Source organism: Motacilla alba, chromosome 3, assembly GCF_015832195.1.
Source record: "Motacilla alba alba isolate MOTALB_02 chromosome 3, Motacilla_alba_V1.0_pri, whole genome shotgun sequence".
Taxonomy (NCBI): Eukaryota; Metazoa; Chordata; class Aves; order Passeriformes; family Motacillidae; genus Motacilla; species Motacilla alba.
In genome coordinates this window covers 58,626,488-58,632,738 of record NC_052018.1, presented here as the reverse complement: position 1 = coordinate 58,632,738, position 6,251 = coordinate 58,626,488, and positions in this window count along the sequence as shown.

Below are 6,251 nucleotides of genomic sequence, written 5' to 3'. Positions count from 1 at the left end.
AAGGATTTTCTATGTTGAAGACGTTCCTTCAACATCCAAAAGAACTTCTATACGAGTAGGAATTTTCAGTAAGAAAGAAATGCATCAAGAGGTTTTTAATGGACACCAATTCTTTAGGATATTAATTTAGGGTATGAGGATGGTTTAGTATTTACCATTGCTCCCTGGCTGGTTTGAGGAACTAGCTGGGCCTGACAGTTTAACTGTACATTTTTTCCTTTCCACACCCCATTCTGAAATATGAGTTCCCTGGCACACAAACAGGCTTTGAGCTAATTGCTTGGACACGTTTAATACAATGTGTTAATTCCCCAATGGGATTGTAGGTATTGCTGCTATATATAACATATAGCAATACCAACACAGCTACAAGAGAAAATAGCCAAGACATTTAACGCCATAGACCTAGAATTAATGGAGAATGAGCAAACATGGATTAAATATATTATCTTGTACTTGTGTGATAATTTCTGTAGAATCAAGCTTTTAACTATTTTCTTCTTAAATATATTTCAGATAATGGATGTCCATAAACATTCTGCTATGAATGGAAACCTCTGTTCTCTGAAGAGTCGTAAGAGGGTTTCCTTGCCCTTATACTATAAAATCCCCAAACAAACCCAAACCCAGAACTAGCTGAGTTTATTTTTCATAATAAATATCTAGAATCCACTAAATTTAGGACTATTTCAATATTAAGATGTGTATGGGGCATAATTTTAATCTTAAATTATAGACTCTTTGTTGTGCTTCAGTTTGGTTTTGTTCTTCATGAAAGAAATTTTTAAAAATACTGAGTAAAGACACCCTGATGGTTAATGGACACTGATAGTTTTCAAAGCTTGTGCTTAAAATTGCATATCCAAATACTGAGTTAAGAACTTAAATGAAAAAGATCTGGTTTTCAGATGACTGTGAATAAGATACAACTTCATAAGAAGTTCTGAGATTATTTAGTTTCAGTTGGGACACTGATACCAGAATAGATGTTAAAAATATACAAAATAAGTAGTTATCAACTAGGGTTAGATTTGTTTTCCAAGACCATAGGGAAATAAACCAAAACTGAATTATTGTAAACTCTAAAATGAGGAAATTAAATTATTTTAGTTTACTGACTGCATCTACTGAGATGATCATTGTAAAAAAGAATTTAACACAATCTAGTTGAAAAGCATCTGAGTTCAGACACGAACATGTATACAAATCATTGCATATTACCCATAATCAAGTGTATGAAATAAAAACCTTAATTCTTTGGGAAAAAGCTGACAACACTGAGAAATAGGACAGTGTCTACCTGGACAATATGTTCCAAGATGGGAGTTTTCTTGCTTTCCTCAGAAACAAACAACTGATATGGGCAATTACCAGCAGCAGATCAGAGAAGCTGCACAACCAAAAGTCTTACCTGTGACACACACCCATAATGCCTATCAGCAACTTGCAACAAATAAAGTTTTAAATGAGTAAAGGTGATGTGGGTTTAAACTGACTTGCTAAGCAGGAGGCTCTCTCTGGTCAGTTTCAATCTGTCTTTCCACGATTTACTCTTGCAAGAAGAAGTAAGAATTGCTAGTTCAGGCAACAGAATTTATCTAAAAGGGGTTCCGCACATCATATCCTGAGACAGACTCATAGAATGGTTTGGGCTGGAAGAAACCTTCAAGATCATCTAGTTCCAACCCCTTTGCCTTGGCAGGGTTGGAACCTTCCACTAGACCATGTTCCTCAAAGCCACATCCAACCTGGCCTGGAACACTTCCAGGGTTGGGGCACCCACAACTTCTCTGGGCAACATGTGGAATCTTCACCAAAAAGTGAAAGCAGATTGTTAAATTTTAGACTGTTCTTAATTTATTATTTTAAGTGTTAGACTAATTTTATTTCTGTTCTCTTTTTTTCTGAGTATTACAAAAACATATTTTACTGGTAATCCTACAGATTCTTTAATTTCTCTCTATTGAGAAGTATCTTTTCCTGCAAATAAAATCATCATAGCTCAAGGTACCCTCATGGATAAAAATTCCCATCATCTTTCATTATACTGACAAGCATAACCCTGTCACTTCTGACTGATGGGATATAGGGATATGTAGATGATGAGATGTCAACTACATTACTAATGTGAGTTCAATTCCAACAAAATGAGCAGTCTTTTACTCTTTGAAAAGACTAATTTAATTCTGTCCTTAAAGGTTTCAAACTCACTGATTAAATTAGGGGAAGTGCTTTGAATTTACTGCAGCACCAGTCCTGATCCTGATGAAACACCTGTATATATATTGAATTCTCCTGCACAAACCCACAAAATGTTCTTATTTCAAATGTAAGCAGAGTTCACTGAAAAAAAAAAAAAAGAATAGAATGAGCATCCAGTGAAACTTTTTCTTCTTTTTTTTTTTTTTTTACACTTTCCATCTGGAGATTATGATTTAAACTGGGATTTCCTTTAATTGTTTCATATTTCAGCAGTTTCATGTTTGTCCTTGGTTAGTTTTGAGCTCTCCGGATGCATGAAGAAAAAACTCAGGAATTTTTTTTTTATTTGACCAGTGATGAAAAATGTTCCTGTCCACCATCACATTACCAATGTTAAAAGCTGCTCATAATGTGACAAAGGGCTGAAAAGTTACATCTTGAATTGACTGGCTTTAATGACTCGCTTCAAGTTCAGATAGCAAAGTTCTTCAGTGTACCAGCTGCAGGTTAAGTGTCCTACTGCCTCATGGAGGCTGTGTCAGAATACACCTTTCAATGTGATAAGGATGCTATAAATGAAAAGAAACGTGGCTGCAGTAACATTACCCTCTTAGAAAACACACTGGTTTCTGGGAGTGTGTTTGTTGTTACTAATTTTCCTCCACATTTTTCAGACAAAGAATCGTGGGTAGGAGTTTCATGAGAATTTCAGATGTTCAGATTTTTTGGGAGCTGGGAAATCCTAAGGATATTATGTAAAAAGAAGATTCCTCATTGCTAAATATGCACCATGACATGATTGAGAAGACAGTGTCACTGTGCAGTATATGAATACTCTTTTTGTTTACTGGAACATGTGTAACATTTTTAGATACGATATTCAACTCAAAACCCTGAAACCATATTATTATATACAATATTCAACTCAAAACTCTGAAACCATATTTTTTTCCCTAATGTGGAAGTCTTATATTACTCAGCAAAAGATGACTGAGACACATAAAAAAGAGGCTGAGGAGAGCACTCCCCTTCTGCCAACTGGGCACTTACTGATTCCTGGTTTTTTTTCATGGTATTTGAGATATTGAAGACTGTGTGTATTTATGTGTGCATGGAAAAGGAAGGAGAGAATTAAAAGAGAACAAACAGCAAACATACTTTATGTTACTGCGTTTCAGCACTGGTTGAACTTAAGGTAAGAGAAAAAAAAAAAGAAAGTATTTTTGATTCAAGCTTAAATATTTTAAATAAAATCTCAAAATCACCCCAAGGCAGTGGGTTCTGCTGGAAGCAATAGTGGTAAGTCATGTGGGCAAAAGAGATTTCTAGCATCTTGGTTCCGAATTCCCACAGGCCAGTAATATTTAGGGAGTATGGTGCTGAGAGCTGACACATTATGGGGCTTGTGGGAGTCCATCTGCTCACCTCAGTAATGGGTGTCATGCTCAGGGACACAAGGAAAGAGGGAGGGGGGAAAGATGAGCTATTTGAGGCTAACAGAAAATCAGGGATTTCCTCTCTCACTGCTTCCTATCTAGCAGATTTCTTGATATTTTGTGGTGGCCTACATGACACTAGCAATTTGGAAAGCTGAAAGACCCAAATTCAAACCTTTATTAGGAAACTAAACTGGAAGTAACCATCCCAGAAGAGAAGAAAACAAGGTACTGTCATTAGCTAAGATTTCTTTCCTCACAGGGAATTAAAATGGAGGCATAAATTAATCTAGTTTCAACCTTCAAGTTGAAGTTTCACAAATAATTACAGAGGATTATATTACATGATTGTCAATAGGGACAGAAAACTGGAGTCAGAAAGCCAAAAAATCCTTCATTGTTAATTCTCCTACAAATGCATCCTGTGAACCTACTTCCCACACAGCAGATGAAAATGAAATCCACCAATATGCTTTCCAAAGTGTGGAAAATGTTTATCTAATGGACTAATTTGTTAATTTTCCATAAACTTACAATCTAGGAAAGTTAGCCATTATGTTCTTAGAGTACAATATTTCCTTGTCTTCAGCTAGGATGCTAGAGGGGTAATGGCAGAGCAATAAACATGGGAGTCTTTCTACTCATTCCTGCTCCCCTGAAAGGCCTGAGACATGCAGTGCTGAAGCATGACATTTACCTTAACTCAGGTTGCTCTTCTATTCTTTCTTCTGCCCCCTTAGAAGGGAACCAAGTAAGGGGACTGAAGGCAACAACACCCAAAAGCAATTCAGTCTAAGATTTTATTTTAACACTTTGATGGTAACTGATAGAGGTCTACAGTTGAACTGAAAATTTTACCTCCACCTACCAGTACTGGTACAAAATCATCTCTTGCTGTTGTATACTGTCCAATCTGCTGTTTAAAAGATGGAACTGAATGGAATCTATTTCTCCACCCCCCTAGAATGGTCTAAAATCTATCATTTCATTGAAATAATACCACAGATGTAGCTGTATTTGTTTATGCTGAGAGATACTTCTCTTTCACAGACACCGGTCTTCTGAGCAGCAAGTCTCACCTTTACAATTCACAAACTGTTTAGAAGCAGAATTGTATTTCTCCTGAGTGGCCGCATGGAATTTAATGGACTTATCATGTAGCCTTCCCTTATTACAAGAAAAAAATTCCTGTGTACTACCATTTGTGTGTGGAGTTGTGCACCACACACAGTGAATCTGTGTGCATGTTCAGTACCTCTGCAGTGCTGCTGCCTGTGGGTGGGCAGAGATTGTCATCTGCAATCCTTCTGCTGAGATGCAAACTGGGATTTAGGACTGACATGGTCTTCATTTTATGACACAGTTAGTCAAATCAAGAAACAGCATACTGGTTTCAAGGTATGTTTCTGGGACCCATTTTTATAGTCATTTTTGCGGGCAGGGTTCCCCACAGTTATTTCATTACGAGTGTTAGGTAAGAGCCTAATCCAAACACATCATTGCTAATGAAAACATCCCTAAACATAATGAGATATCATAGTAGGTGTGAAATGGAAAAATAAGCCTCTAGAGGGTATTTATAGCTCCTGAGTATCTGAAATATTTTCCAAAATGAGAATAGAATGATGGTAAGAACAAAATCTTTACTGTTCATATGTTTATATTAGAGCTGTTTCCAAAGCTAATTCTTCTATAGATTCCAATGCTAAAAAAAAAAAATCAGAGTAATTTTAAAATAATTTTTTCCCAGTCTAAGGTATTATATCTAGATTACTTAATTATTTCTTTCCAGACCTATATCTGGTCTACCAGGCTAGTCACGAAAAATAGTCTTCCAGTAACCATATGCCACCACAGATACCATTTTGGTTTGATTTAGTTAGGTTTACTGTGGGCATACTGTTTAATTTTCATGACTCCATTTGTGTGATAGATGAACAGATTGAGAATTCTTCTTTCATTTTTCCAGCCAAATGTCTTGTTGGAGTCAAAATCTGCTTTCTGAGTCATACCATAGGTAAGTGAGTAATGTGAAGCAAAACAACAACAAATGTTTGACAATTATAGCCCCCTTCATCAGTTTACTACTACTATAAAAAGTCGAGTAAAAAAAATTTGCTTTTCTCAAGTTTAGAGCAAGAGGAAATCCTATGGTGAAGGTTAACACTGGAGGCATGATGAACAATTGAAGGAAATTGCCTTTCAGTATTCATGAATGTTTAATCTTCCCGTCCTCCGATTGACAGGATCACATCATAGTCATGTTGTATCCATTTATTTCTATAAATCCAACAAGCTGGAAATGCCACTCGTGAATTTAGCTGGACTTGTATTCCTCTGTTACAGTACTTTTGTTTTTCTGATGGAAAACTCAAATTAATATGATGTCAAAATGTTCTAAGTACATGAAGACAAGATCAACCATTCAGAAAAGTACAAAGAGTGCAACAATACCTCATAACATTGAAATTAGAGGTTTTGAGGACTATAAAGTCCATGGGCAATGCTTTGTAGGCCAACTTACCTTGCTTGGTTATTATTATGGTTTCCCCAAGGCTTCCCATCTGTCAATCCCAAATCTGTTGTACTTAAGTTCTGTACAGACAGATTACA